This window comes from Macaca mulatta, chromosome 5, assembly GCF_049350105.2.
Source record: "Macaca mulatta isolate MMU2019108-1 chromosome 5, T2T-MMU8v2.0, whole genome shotgun sequence".
NCBI classification, from domain to species: Eukaryota; Metazoa; Chordata; class Mammalia; order Primates; family Cercopithecidae; genus Macaca; species Macaca mulatta.
The window spans coordinates 158,212,299-158,228,533 of record NC_133410.1 but is presented as its reverse complement, the minus strand read 5'-3'; the positions used below and the strand labels follow the sequence as shown (position 1 = coordinate 158,228,533).

Sequence of the window (16,235 nt, the reverse complement as noted above, 5' to 3'; positions counted from 1 at the left end):
AGCCACTGCGCCCGGCCTCTTGTCTTTTCTTAAGAACAGTTTTTATTTTTGATTAAGTCCATTTTTTTCAGTTTTTGAAATAGTGTGATTTTGTTTTGTCTGTTCCAGGGTTGTGAAGATTTTCTATAGTTTTTCTCTGGTAGCTTTGTTGTTTTAACTTTCATAGTTTGACCTATGAACCACCTGAAATTGTTTTGTGTGTGTGGTTTAAGATAGTACCATTTGTTGAGGAGACTTTTCCTTCTCCATTGAATTGCTTTGGTACCTTTGTCTTTGATACTATATGTGCAGTTCGATTTAAGTACTCTCATTCTGTTCCATTGGTCTGTTTGTATATCCTCTTGCTAATACCATATTATCTTAATACTGTAGCTTTATATTAAGTCTTGAAGTCATGTCATGTATGCCCTCCATTTTTGTTTCTTTTTAAGATTGTTTTAGTTATTCTTGTGTCTTTTGCCTTTCCAGGTAAAATTTTAAATTATCTTGTCAATTTTCAGAAAAATCCTGCTGTGATTTCAATTGGGATTACTTTGAATCTATTTATGAATTGAAGGGACATGGAATAACAATCTTAAAATTAAGTCTTCAATCCATGAATATAGTGTATCTCTTTATTAATTTAGGCCTTCTTTAATCTCTCAACGTTCTATATTTTGAGTGTAAAGTTCTTACATGCTATTTATTAAATTTATCCTTAATACTCAGTCTTGAAACTATTATAATTAATATTGATTTTACATTTTTCTAATTGTTTCAGTTACTATATAGATTACAGTTAATTTTAATTTACTTTGTATACTGTAACATTGCTAAATTCACTTTCTAGTTCTGCTAGTTTTCTTTTGGATTCATTAGGATTTCTACATACATGGTCATATCATCTGTTAATAAAAACAGCTGTACTCCCTGCCCCCCAATTTTATGTCTACTTATCATTTTCTTATTTTATTTAACTGATTAGAAACTCTAGCACAATGCTGAATAGAAGTAGTGATTATAGACATCCTGCCTTATTTTAAAATCTTAGGCAAGATATTAAATATTTCACTAATATTAACTATTCTGATGTAGGAGTTTTTTATAGTTTCCCTTTCTTGGGATAAGAAGGTTTCCTTTTATTCCCAGTTTGCTATAAATAAAAGTTTTTAAAAAAAATGTAAATGGGTGTTAAATTTTGTATAATGCATCTATTTAAATAATTATTTGATTTTTCTCTTTTAGTCTCTTAAGGTAGTGAATTACACTCATTAATTTTCACGTGTAAAGCCAACCTTGCATGCTTGGTATACACCCAAGTGATCAATATCTTCTTTATTTTATATTTTTCATATATTGATATATTTAATTTGCTAGTATTTTGTTAAAGATTTTGGTATCTATATTCATCAAGGACATTGGTCTATAATTTTCCTTTCTTGTGATTGCCTTGTCTGATTTGCTATCAGGGTTATAATGGCTTTATAAACTGATTTGGGTTTCTTGTGCCTCCCCCAGCAGCATACAGCTTTTGCCTGGTATCAGTGTAGAGGTGGGGCATGCGTGGCTTTTCTGATCCTTCTCAGCAGCATTTATGCAGTGTTTGGATTGGAGATAGACTTCTCTGGGTTCTTCTGCTCCACCTCCAAACCAAAAGAAGATCCACACATTTCTGTCATGGAGGAGGTCTCTCTTAGGTCTCCTTTCCTGCCACCAGTCTTTCTTGTTGCCAGCCAGTGGAAGCCCTTACATAAGAGTAGGAGAGTCAGTGCAGCTGCCCCTTTTGTCCAGGGCTTCTGAGGATTCTGTACTCTCAAATTGGGTCACAATTGGCCATTAAAGATTAATTAAAATTTTATCTGTTTTCTTCTTGTCTGCTTCTGTGGTGGCCATCTCTTCCTCTTTGGTCTGCCCAAGGTATTATAGTATTGTGTTCCGTCTCTGTGGAGGAGTTTGTCAACTTTGTATTGCAGTTCATCAGATTGCCTTGTGACCATAGCACTCTAGCTAAAAAACGAAATCATTATTTTGTAGACTGTCTGGTTGGTTCTCATTGTTATAGTGGGAAAGATCTTTTTTTATTTATGGCTTTCTATGTCTAAAGTAAACATAGAACTCTACGTATTTTAAGATTTTTAAATGATATTTCTTAATATTGTACCTAAAAGTTGATGTAATGCATTTTATTTTTCAAATCTCCTATTCTGTGGGCCTGAGTCCAACCTCTCAGCATCTATTTCGTCTATTACTAGAAATAATGGTACTGGAAATGCTTGATTAATTGATGGGCCCTAATTTAAAGAAATATACAGGTATTTCTACAATGTATAGAATAATGAACTATGAGTCAAAAAACAGAGTTGGAATCTCATCAGATTATCAATATATTCTGAGTTTCATTTTTTTTCTTTTCTAGGACTGGAGAGGTAATTCTTGTTTTTATCTACCTCTCAGTGGACATAAGGCTAACATGAGAAGAGGCATGCAGGTTTTATTTGTAAATTTTTAATATGCAAAATAGATAAGTTAATGATAAGCTATTTTCAGAAAGGAACATAAAATTGGAAACTTTGAAATGAATTTGTATTCTAATAGCTTAACATTCATAATACTTTATGACCTCTTTGCAGTGGGCAGGAGAGGGCATATTTTATACATAGAAATAATTGACAAATGTGTATTGAGTACCTGCTATCTGGGCTAGATGCACTGCTTGTTGCTGGAGAGATACTGGAGTACAAAGTAAAGACGTTGACCTAGTGGCACTTACATTCTAGTTGAGAAGATAGCTAATAAGCAAGTAAACACATTTCTGATGCTTTGCTCTAACAGGATAGTTCTGATGTAGGAGTTTACAGTATTTTCAACAGTCATCCTGTGAGGATCTGGAGAGTTGCTTGGGGGATTGCTTAGATGTGCCTCCTAGCACTTTATAATGCAGTTCCATTCTTTCTTTTTTAAAGCCACACTTTGTTGGAAAAGTAGTATTATTCATGTTTTGCTGTGAGTCTGATCTCTTTTCCTCATGAATAGATGTTTAATTCAAACTTTTCTTGGCATTGGAAAAGTTTGTGCATTTTGGAACAAAGTAAAAAACCATTTTATTATGGAAAATCTAAATATACAAAAGTAAAGAAACTAGGATAATAAATCCACAAATATTCATCATCCAGCTTCAATAATTATGAATTCATGGCCAGTATTATTTCATCCACACACCCATTCAATTCCCTTCTCAGCTTGGATTAGATGAGGCAAATTCTTTGATATCCATTCCTAAATATTTTTCAGCTTGTATTGTAAAAGATGAAGAATCTCTTCTTAAAGCACAATCAAAATATGTCACCTAAAATTAACAACTTATTAATATGAACTAATATATAGTAATTGTTCTATGTCCATGTTTCATTATATTTGATAGAGGCTTCATTCAAATGCAGATGGAGTTGTTACATCTTTTTTTGCTTCCATCTTTTAAAAGGATAAAGGCTTTTGTTATAAGTGTACAGAATGAAAATGAAAATGTCCTCTGAGTTTTAAAGGCAAAGAAGTGTTGACTAAGGACTTTTTGTTCATGTTTTGAAATGTGACCATACAAAATGCTGTGCTATATGTATATAGGAATACAAATTAATTTTAGATGTCATCCATGTCTTATAAGGAATTTGCAGACTTGTGGCTGAATTAGAATGCAAGAAAAGGTAATCCCTTTTGTAATCTACAGTACAAGGCAATGGGGTGTTTTCTGTTTCTTTGGTGGATATTAGTAGTTCTCCTTCTCCATGGTCATTCATGTCAGCAAATCAGGATCAGTGAAGTGATTGCAAGGTATATTTTTCTAAATACTGAAAAGAAAAAGCTCACTTTGGGAAGCTGAGGTGGACAGATCACTTGAGTTTGGGAGTTTGAGACCAGTTGGCCAACATGGTGAAACCCCATCTCTACTAAAAATACAAAAATTAGCCAGATGTGGTGGTGCGTACTGTAATTCCAACTACTCAGGAGGCTGAGGCAAGAGAATCGCTTGAACCTGGGAGGCAGAGGTTGCAGTGAGCCGAGATCATGTCACTGCACTCCAGTCTAGGCAACAGTCAGAGTCTGTCTCAAAAAAAAAAAAGAAAAAAAAAAGAAAAAGATAAAGCTGAGAATTATTTAACCTTTTAATAATTAGAGTACGTTCAAGGTTATCTTTGTTATCACATCATCACATTCCTTTGAATTCAAATGTACCATCATGAGTGGAAAGAAAAAAAATAACAGTATAGCTTGGCCTTGAAAGTTGCCCATACTTTGGGAAGGTAGAGATCAGTGAGGATGGGTTATTGGAGGACCATGGCTTAGGCAACTGTGTGGAGATATGTCTGAAAGTTATTTTAGGTTAAGGTAGTAGAGTAGTTTAACTGGAGGGAAGGTTCATATGTGGACGTAGTAGTTAGTAAGACCAGTAAGATAGATTGAAAAATAAACTTAATTTTGTTCTTAATTCTTAAAATTTCTATGAAAGTAGTACTTATTATGTTTCTCAAAAGAACCAAATTATGTTGAATTTGATCTGTTGGTGTGTGGGAGGGAGAAGACAGAGCATATTTGGAATATTTTATTAGTACCATCAATTTTCAATTATTAGTAATAATGGAAGAAGAATTCATGTGGCTATCTGAGCTTCACAGATAACATCCAAAGCATTAATATTCAGATTTTTCTTCATCCTCTTAAGACTTAGTCTTTTACTTACATTGATAACAAGTAGAAATAATGATTTGTGTTACACTTTGCTTTCTTTCTGATGAGAGGACTGAAAAGGATAGGTAGAAATTGGCTAATATGTACATCTAATAATTGTAAATATTGATCACAATAATAGAAAGTCTTTGCCTTAGCTCATTTCACTATTCTTGTTTCTTATATTTATGTGTGATATTTGCTTTTTATCTTTATCTTTTACTTTAGCTTTATCACTTGGACTTCATGAGCCTCTCAGTACTGACACAGATTTTTAATTTAATTCTCCACATTACTATGCCTACAATTTAGTGAAGTTCCCACCAGTCATATACAGTTCATACCTTGTAAGGTGACAAGCTAGTTTCTAAAGTAAAACATTTGGAATGAATATATAGATATAGGCAGGGCTAAAATTTTGTTCTGTAGTTATCCCTTTGTTTTTGTCACCAGGATCTTTTTTTCCTCTTTTGAATGTATTACGTTAATGAGCTTTCAGTAAAGATAATGTTACATTAGTGACCTTCAATCTTCTGACAAACCAGTCATCAAAAACTGATGAAAATAACAAAATTAATACTCCTTTTTAGGAGATTAGTTTCTTATTTTTGTTTCCTAAAAAGGCTAGCTCATTGAATTTGCTCAGAATTTGCACCATTATTCTAGCTCATGCATAACCTGTGAATAAATAAAATACCAAAGATTTATGACCATACATTTTGTAGGTAGTTTTTGTTTTCTAAAGCTTAATCATTCTTTCACATTACCAATCAAATACTTCTTCATTGTAGAAATTCTGGAAAGCCAAATGTTCAGGTCTGTTTCTTTATAAAACCTGTAGAAATTTCCTTTAGTGATGGAGCTTATATGTGAAGATATCATGGAAAGTCATCCCTTGACCCCTGTCATTCTTGGTTCTAGATTTCCCAATGCTGGGATTATCAACCAGCTTCAGAGAGAACTGGTGAGGTTGGTTCATCTCTCAGCTAACATGGCCTGCTTCTATTCATTCACCTAGCTTTTAAACTGTTAACATGTAAGATTTGATTTTATCAGATTATTTCTATGTGGTGTAGAAACCAAACTGGGCAGAGTTTGAGCCAAATATGTCCAATGTGCTTAATCACTCATGTCCAACTCATGTGCGTTTGCTTCAGACTCACAGACTGCTTCCTAATCTTGTACTCCAAAGCTCAGTGGCAAGTCTGGTTTCACAGTGAAACCATGGTTTAGGTACAATGGCAATTGATATAGAGAAAAAACAATTAGAATAACATTCCTTAAGAGGTGGCTGTATGTGAGTCAGATATTTAAGGTTTCATGAACTCCACAATCAGCCCATTCAGAAATAAGAGAATAGAATACAGAAAAAAAAATCGATCAAACCAAAAGCTACTACTTTTATCATTTTGGCACAATTTTGTCAAGTCTTTTTGTTTATGGACTTTTTTTGGTCCATAATTAAAAGCGCAAGGTATATGAGACATTTTTCTTACAATGCAGTTATAATGTAAAATATTTCATGAGCATAACTTTTGTTGTTGAGGAATAAGTCAATGCATGAGATAGTAAAATTTACCCAGTCTCCCATTTCTGGACATTTATATTATATTTACATTTATATTTTTTCCAACTTTATTTTTATGTTGGAGTCCCAAAGACCACCCCAAGTTTGGTGATTCATTAGAGGATCTCACAGTACTTAGCATATGGTTGTAGTCATGGCTAAGATTTATTACAGTGAAAGGTTACAAAGCAAAATCAGCAAAGGGAAGAGGTACAGGGAATGAAATCCACAGGAAACCAGGAGCAAGAGTCCAATAGTTCTCTCCCAGTGGAGTCAGAAAGGATGTGCTGAATTCCTCCAGCAACAAGTCATGACAACATGTGTGAAGTGTTATATACCTGGGATACTTGTTTAAAACTTAGTACCCATGATTTTTATTGGAGCCTAGTCACTTAGGCATACTCTGCCTAGCACGTACCAACATTCCGGATTTCTGGAAGGAAAGCAGGTATTCAACAAAAACCATATTGCTTGCACAATTGGTCTGGGTATAGTGAGACACTCTTATCATTTAGGGAAAGTTTTATATCAGGAATTGTTTACCTGCTGAGTTCTAAGATATCAACTGAAGGTCAACTTTACAAGCAGATGTTGCTAAGAGTAGCAGTCTCAAGCTTGCTATATTAAGTGTTTTCTGTATAATTATTATAAGTAATGCTATAATAAACAATTTTGTTAACCTTTACTCACATTTCAGATAATTTTCTTAGGAAAGACTCTTAGAAATTGATATTACAAAAAAATGAACATTTAAAAGACTTTTATTACTGACAATTACTTTCCTAAAAGTCTTTTCAAATTTTCATTTTCATCAGAGATGTATGAGTTCAGGCATCAAAGTCTTGGCTAAAATCGGTAAGGTATATATGATTCATTAATATATGATAAACTTGGAATAAGTATTTTTTTAAAAAAATCAAATTATGTGAGATAAACAAAAGACTAGTTAATTGTTGCTTCTTCTCAGGTAGACCACTAAGAATATGCCCTTTAAATTATCACTCAGTGTCCATTTTTCCCCAGGACCTCTGTCTTTCTTGCTTAGAAACCTATACTTCACTGTTATCTGTAAAACATGTATCATCTAGTTCACCAGAACAATCATTTGTACTACACAATTAGTGCATATCCTGTTCCAGTAACTGTGGTTATGCAGGCGGCAAAACTGCTCGGGACGCAGTCCCAATCCTGCTGGAGTTTGCAGCCCATTGCCCGCAAGAGCTGCGTTTGGCAGGGTGCTTCCTGACAAAGATGACAAGTATGCTGCCATCCAAGAGGCTTTTTCAAATTACAAAGCCAGATAGTAGCCCCTACATTGCAGAAGTCAATCTTTGATAGACTTGTCATCAGGACCTCCGATTTTCTTAATTAAGAGTCTTCACTTTGTAAGCCTGAGACCAAAGTTTTCTAAAGCTATTATGACACAGCAGGTTGTCTGTCTCCCTTCCTGGGAAGGTAATGTGCATTCTTACTTTTACCTAATGATACTGTGGTTCACACACTGCCCACCCCCCCAACCCTACACCCACTCCCACAAAGGTGCCATTGAGGGCATATTTAAAGGAAACATTCATTTTATTATGTATCTTTATTAAAGGAAGTTTAAACAAATTGTATTTTCTCCTTTACAAATACAAAATGTTCTCTTTAGAAAAAGATGAATGAAATTTAGTCTCAATCTAATGCTTCCTTATAGACAAACATTTCTAAACTTCATTTTGCTATCTCCATACCTTGCTTTGCTCATAATTTTAACATAATTTTTGCCCATATTTACCTAAAATTATATAGACTTATTTTTAATGTGTTTTCTCTAAAATTGCCATTAGTTATGATTAATTGCAAAACATTTGGAAAATACAGAACATTATCATGACAGCCACCTAGTATTCTGCTGCCCAAAGACAATTGCTTGTTATTTTTTTTCCTCTTAGTTAAGCCACCCAGCTTTATAGGAACACCCAGAGGCTGCTCCTATGATATAAGGAAGAGCTTTGTGAAGGGCATGGTCATGATTCAGGTGATTCAGTTTGAGTTGCTAAAACAGAGAAAACTCATATTTAAGTTACAAGAAAATAAAAATCGCCATTATATTGGGTCTCTGGGTACATGTTCCAAACCAAATAAAATGTTTAGTCTTTGCAAGTGCCTAACAGAACAAACTGGTTATTGTTTCTTTGGATAATCATAGAACAGAAATCAGTTTGAAAGCTCATTTCATTTGAACTGTGAGTAAGTTCAAGTTTATACCCTAGGGGAAAAAAAATGGTTTGGTTCCTAAGAAAGTAGAATATGCAGAATAGAAACTGTGAGGTGAAGCCAGGCAGGACCACACTTTAAGACCAAGCTGTAGTATCCGTGTAACTGCACCTGATCCTGTGAGAACTGAGTATACTGGTGAGGGGAAGAACTGCTAGTTCTCTTATACCGTGGTTTCTAAATTCTTTTATTGATTCATGCTTCAGTCTTCAGTCAAGTGTTTTCTCAGCAAATTTTCAGAGCATTGGTATATTTGATAATGATTTTTTTCCTGGCCTTTACACATTGAAGACCATTTGGTTATAAAATTTATTTAACTTTTCACTTTCCTGAAAATTCTCTTGGTGGTCTATTATTGATTGATTCTTTTGCTGTTTCACAGAAGAAATTTGAGAATAACCTGGAGTTTATACCTTTGCAGATGTTTTTCTTCTTGAATATGTATGGAATTTTCTTTATTCTTATCATTTAAATTTTCTTTACTCCTGTAATTTTGCAGAATATATTTGTATGCAAGTCTCTTTTAATAAACTTACCCCAAAATTCAATAAACTCCAATAGTCAGATGATTCAAATCTTTTGTTCAGCTCAGGAAATTATTACATAGTATATTTTCTTCATTTCTGATTGTTCTAGTTTCATCTTCAGTAATGTGTGTGGTTCCTTTGATGGATATTTATTTTTTGTGCTTTTTAATCTATAATCTTCTCTCTTATAATTCTCATCTTTGATGCTTTTCTTCTGCATTCTAGGAGTGCTTGTCAAATCCAGTCATTTGATATTCTATGCTGTCACTTATACTCCTACTAACTCTGAAGTACATTTTTATTCTGCCATTACATTTTTGGTTTCTTTGTATTTCTTCCCTTTTAAAAATGCTAATTTTCATTTTTATTTGACTTACAATTATTATTATTGTTAAACTCTTAGTTATTTCCTTATTGTTTTGACTTCTATTTCAAGGAGTTGGCTTATTATAATATAGTGAGAATGCCAAGCACTTTTCTATAATTTTCCCCTGTGTCTAGCAGAATATTTTTAGACTTAAACACTTTTACTGAATTTTTAGAATTGTAGACTGTGTTAGTTTCCCTAAGGCTGCTGTAACAAATTACCGAAAACCTGGTAACTTGAAACAATCCCCAATTTTTTCTTGTATTTTTAGAGGCTAGAAGTTTGAAATCAATTTCACTGAATTAAGTCAAGTGTCTGCAGGACCAGTTCCTTCCAGAGACACTAGGGAAGAATCTACTTCCATGTCTTTTTCAGCTTCTGGAGGCCACCTGCATTCCTTGGCTCAGGAGCCCTTTTTCACATCACTCCATTCTATTTTCTGCCACATCACATCTTCTCTTCTGTAGTAAAGTCTCCCTCTGCCTCTTTTGTAAGGACACTTGTGATTACATGTGGGGCCCACCAGGACAGTTCCAGATAATCTCCCTCCCCATTTCAGAATCCTTAATTTAATCACTGTTGCAAAGTTTCTTTTGCCATATAAGCTAACATTTATAGGTTCCAGGGATTAGGACATGGTTCTCTTTCTGACTGGTCTACCAGAGACCCTTTCCCTTGTGTCAGTCACAGGTAAGCTTCAAGATACATCTGGGTTCACACAACCCCTTACCCTCTGTCTGAGCTTGAGCAAGGGACATAATAAGTTTTCTCCTCTGTCAAATGGAACATCCGCCTCATGGGGTTATTCTGCAGCACAGGTCAGGTAATGTGTGTAAATTGTTTAGTAATTTGAGCCTTCAATAAGTGTTAACAAGTATTACCGTGATTAATATAGGCCCTAGTTTATTTACTCTGCCCCAGATAAGGAGAAATTGATCTAGGCAGTGAGTGATTACAAATAGAAAGAACGTGTGGATTTTTCTCAGCCCTGAGAAAAATCTAGTTCTATAGTTGATGATCAGGTGTCAATGCCTGGTTCTCTGCCTAATTCCCAATAACTTGCAGACATCTGTCTCAAACAGTTGAGCTCTGCTAAGGTGGAGACTTGCCTATTCCACACCTTCGTTCTTATTATTTGCAGCTATTTAGCTCATGAAAAATTACAATCTCCATTATGCATTGTTATCAATACCTGCCCTCCCCAGCCTCCACACAGAACTCTTTCCTTTCCATAGGACTGTATCAAATACTATTGCTGAAGTCAGGGCTGCTTTGTTGCCTAGTTGTTGTCCTGGAGCTGTAGTGTCTACGTGAATTGTGGTAGATGAAGGTAGGAAAAGGGAATCAGTTATTTTAAAGTGGCACTTACATTGTAGAGAAACATTTTTCATTCTTTTTTTTTCCTGCATTTTTTTCCTTGGGAGATATTAAGCATCTTTCTACCGTTTTTCAGATTAGGGAGGGGTGAGTATATTATTATGTAAAAGTCACTGATTGGTTTCCTCAATTCATTTCCATTATCCTAATTAAATTTTCTTCTCAATTGCAAACTGGTAAATAATTAGATTTATTTTTTGTGACCTTGAGATTTTCATCTTCTCCTTTGTCATTATAGTATTTATTGAGGTTGTAAAGGGGCTGCCTCACAGCCAAGAGTAACAGACTATATTGGACCAGAAGTCATTATTTTCTTGAAGATTTTTTAATCTACTATTAGCTTCAAAGTATCTTCCCAACTTGTTCAAATACTTGGCAGTTCAGAAACATGTTACGCAACAGTGATGCTACTTATCTATATTACATTCTTTTTTAATCAGAATGAAGTTCCCATATATATTCTGACTTACCTTAAGCTTATTTGCTTCTTAGTTTTTGCTCTCTATCTACAAACCTCTGGTTTCTTCAGATAGCCAAAAAAGGATTAAAAGCATGTCTTGTTTGCTATAAACTCACATATGTATATATATGTTTATTAAGTATAACTCACAGAATCACAAGATCCCACAAAGGTCCCACAATAGGCTGTCTGCAGGCTGAGGAGCAAGGAAAGCCAATCCAAGTTCCAAAACTGAAGAACTTGGAGTCTGATGTTCGAGGGCAGGAAGCGTCCAGCACGGGAGAAAGATGTAGGCTGGGAGGCTAGGCCAGTCTCTCTTTTCATATTTTTCTGCCTACTTATATTCTAGCCATGCTGGCAGCTGGTTAGATTGTGCCCACCCAGGCTAAGGGTGGGTCTGCCTTTCCCATCCCACTGACTCAAGTGCTAATCTCCTTTGGCAGCACCCTCACAGACACACCCAGCATCAATACTTTGTATTCTCCAATCCAATCAAGTTGACACTCATTATTAACCATCACAGCACACAAAGTGTTAAACAGAACATAGTATGAAAAGAATTATCCATATTTCTTAGATATTTTATGACATAGAAACGGTATCCATTATTATTAACCGGCATTCACTAGATGTACATAATTTAGTCTATCGAATCTGTTAGGACTCAGAACATGATACCCCAAAAATGTGGTCTCTTGGCATGCTGAGTATTTTGAGCTGCAAGGATTGAGAGGACAGGAGAAGCAGGAAGCTCTCTCTGGATTTTTCTCCCTAGAAGCTGGACATAGAAACTAGAATTCCTTTACTCCAAAGCTAGCCATAAAACCCAGGAAATTCACTCTCTGACGTCCTACCTTCCCTTCTGAAGACTCTCTTATGACAAATGTCCTGCCCCATACCTGGAAGCCAAGACGAATCTGAAGAAATAGGCCTTGCTGAGTTTCCCCTAGTTTACTACCATAAGGTCATACGGCATTTTTGTCCAATCATACTTCTACATGACCATTCTTCATAAAAAATATAGTTTTCCCTGAGTCTTTGGGTCTTCATTTCTGAAGCTTCCCATGTTACACAAAACTTTGATAAACAAGCTTGTTATACTTTTCTCTTGTTTATCAGTCTTTGTTACAGAGATGTCACCTCCATGAACACTTCCAATGGGTGAGGAAAATATATTACTTTTTCTCCTCTTCAAATCTTTAATTGAATCCTTTTGGAAACAGCTTATTATAAACAAACAAAAGAAGATGGTTTAAGTAATTTTAGAGTATATGCCTTGTTCATTTTGTACTATAAATTCAACACATAAGAACTGATTTAAATGGACATTTCAGTCATTAATTCTAAAATTTAAACTAATGTAACAGATGGAATTCAGCCACCCAAGCAAGCTTCTGGGGTTTGATTATTCAAATGATTAAGATGCTATTTGTCAACTCTAGTTTACCACCCCTTTTAATTATATAGATAATCAAACTAAGAACTGCTAATTCTGTCTCCTAACTATTAATTGTTTATAATTACCTACAGATTAAAACTGCATGTGCAATTAACTCAAAGAATTAATTGATACGAGAGAATTGATAAAAGGGAAACAGAATGAGCTTGGCATAAAAGAGGCTCTAGGGACACAGGACCACTAAACCCAGTAATGTCTTTGATTTTATCATATCCTAATAAAGATTCATTTTCATTTGAACTTCCTTCTACTCTGGAAGACACATATACAGACTATTTCTTAAGAGCATTTGGTTTCTAAGTTGACTAAAACAGCATATTTTTAAATGCTGAACTACTATTGCCTTTGGGTCTTTTGCTGATATCCAGGTGAATTGAACCAATGTATTCATTTGCGATACGAAGATAATATTTGTCACTACAAAAATTACAGATGTGGGGACTGTTTTAACTACCTAAGAACTTTTCTTTCCTTCCTTTTTCTTTCCCTTGTTTCTCATTCCCTGACATTATCACCTGTCATATACGATCTTTTCAGTTTTCTGTGAGTCATTTGTATAATTTAAGCTTCTAAAATAACAACTGCTTATTAGGTTTTGGAAATGTCTCCCACCTGTGTAAATAATTGACTAATTGTCAACTACATAAATTTGAATAAAAACAGAAAATAAAATTGGAAAATGATTATCATTATAAACATCAAGATGATGCTAGAAAATGAGGGGAGATGGTCTGGTGAAAAATATCTAAAAATCAGAATTTTAAAAGTCCATTTTTAAGGATTTTCTGTTTCTTCATGTATTTATTTCTGTTGGATTCTATGGGACCTTTCACTCTTATGGCTTTGTTGGTTAGCCTTGTAGTCAATGCCAAATCAGTTTCTAATCCAGAAGCACATGCGCGTGTGTGCACACAGACATGCACAGACACTTGGGGCACACCATTATATTCAGTTTTATGGTGCATACAAAGCAAGCAAAAGACTTTTAAGTCTTGATATGCAAATTAGATATGCAGAATGGCAGCACACTAACATGAATTAATATTTTTTGATGATAGTCTAAAATATTGAAGAAATGCAAAGTCAGATATCAGTATGAGTAGTTAATTAACACATTTTTTTATGTTCAAGGATAGCTACTTTTTAACTCCTTGTTAAACTGAGGTGACCATTTTGGTTTCTTTCCAAATCTTGATATTGAGTTTTCCTCAGATTTGTTTACTCTTACGATATTTTCTTCTGTCCTGCTGACTGATAACTGGGATTACTGACAAGATTTCTGTTCCACCTATCAATATATAGCCTACTCTTGTGCAGATGTGTACACACACACACACACACACACACACCCCTGGGATTCAGAACCTTTATTTCTATGTGGCATTATCTGTGAAGATTGTTGACTCCAGGAAGGTTTTGTGAAGATTTAGTCTGATTAATGACTTTGGTCTTCATCAAACTATTAGCTTATAACTTTCGACTGACTTTGTGGAATAAACTGGAATTTGTTGCATGTCACCTTCTGTGCCTTGCTTCTAAGGGGGAGTCATTAGCATACATCAGTATGTGAATGATTACCTTGAGGATTTTAGTGGAGGCTTTACTGCTTCCAGAAAAGTTATAGCTATATTTTCTAGTATGATACCTATATACTGGGAGAAAATAATGCATGGTGTTTTCAACTCTGTGAGTCTGCTTTGTGAGTAAACAAGATAAAACATTTGAAAATGCTCTGGACACTATTGGAAAATTAAGTCGTATAGGTTTTAGTTTCATATATTGGGTTAGACTCTTCAGTATCAAGAAGATAACATCTTTGCCTGTAAGATTTAACCTTTTTAGACCAATTCTTTTTTTAAATCACAGAGAAATTCTATTTATTTATTTAATTTTATTTTTTAAATTAACAAATAATAATTGTACACATTCATGGGAGTACAGAGTCATGTTTTTATACGTATAATGTATAGTGATCAGATCGGGGTAGTTAATATATTTATCATCTCAGAAATTTGTCATTTCTTTGTGTTGGGAATGTTCAGTATCCTCCTTCTTATTCACCAGTGTTTTCATAGCTACCTCATTCACATTGCTAATGAATCAGAAACACAGAGCAGTTCCAGGTAAGTTATAGTCCTTGCCTTGAAACAGTTTATAAATTCAAAAAGAAGATTGGAAAGAGAAGCATGATTATCTAAAATATGAGATATCGTTTATTGTATGTAATGGTGCATTAAGGGGAGTGGGTAGGTCAGGAATAATGCTGATGAGTTGGAGAATGCTTTGAATTCATTAAGAGGGCTTCATAAGAAATGTAAGGGTGTACACATCTTAATAACTCTTGTGTTACTCTTTTATACTCTCTTGGTCTTATAAAGCTTCCAAATGAAAATATAAAGGGCATAGCCTTTTCCTTGCTATCTTCTTAGGACTAAAATGCTCAGATTCTCTACAAGCTACTCGTTATTGGCCTTTGCTTCCATTAAAGAATTTTGAGTTTGAGACCATCCTGGCTAACACTGTGAAACCCCGTCGCTACTAAAAAATACAAAAAATTAGCCGGACGTGGTGGCAGGTGCCTGTATCCCAGCTACTCAGGAGGCTGAGGCAGGAGAATGGCATGAACCACGCGAGGGGAAGCTTGCAGTGCAGTGAGCCGAGATCCCACCACTTCACTCCAGCCTGGGAGAAAGAGTGAGACTATGTCTCCAAAAAAAAAAAAAAAAAAAAAAGAATTCCACTGTTTCACATTGAATTTTGATTGAAATATATGATTGTGTTGCCTCTTCGAGAGATTTTGCCTTTTTGAAAGAGTGCAGAGACTCTTGATTGAAATGGATGAGGTAGAATGTATTTGTAATGATTAGACTGTCTCTGAGATACCATTACCTTTTTAATGTTTTATGTTACTTCGTTGCCTCCCCATAGAGCACTCAACTTATGATCCTGTAAATAAATTGAAGCAGTGAAGTGAGAGAATTTATTACTTCTTGAGTTTTCTATAAATTTATATACAACTAAGCAGTCCATGGATGACTTTATTACATTGAAAGTTTCAGGAAAGACTATATAGATACACACATATACATATATGAAAGAAAACTGGAAATATGAAAATAGTTTGGTTCATTTGGATGGCAGGATTGAACTGAATTTTCTTCTTTTTAAATGATTAATATATCTGAGAAAAAAATGGACAAATCAATCTTAAATCTCCTTCCTATGATTAAAGAAAAAAGGTTCCTGTAGAAATCTTATGTACCAACTGCCAAGAGACAGAAGAAATATGTGGCGATGCTGGCTAACCTTTTGTGCTTTCAACCTATTTACCTTAAACACTTTTCATAATTTAATTTACTTTGCAATATCAAAACATGTGCCTTATAAAATGCTGAATTTTCTTTTAAAGTGTGTAATACAGAGAGGTTTTCTTTTTATTTTTATAAGTGCTATTCACAAATATGATTTTGCTTTAAGCTTCTTTTAAAAAAAAAGAAGTTGATGTTCTTCAGGAGGAG

At 34.5% G+C, this 16,235-nt stretch overlaps 1 protein-coding gene across 1 annotated transcript in view; it reads left to right on the top strand.

Moving 5' to 3' along the window:
* IQCM (IQ motif containing M) overlaps positions 1-16,235 on the top strand; it is a 407,761-nt gene that overhangs the window by 99,681 nt on the left and 291,845 nt on the right. The window lies entirely within an intron of this gene.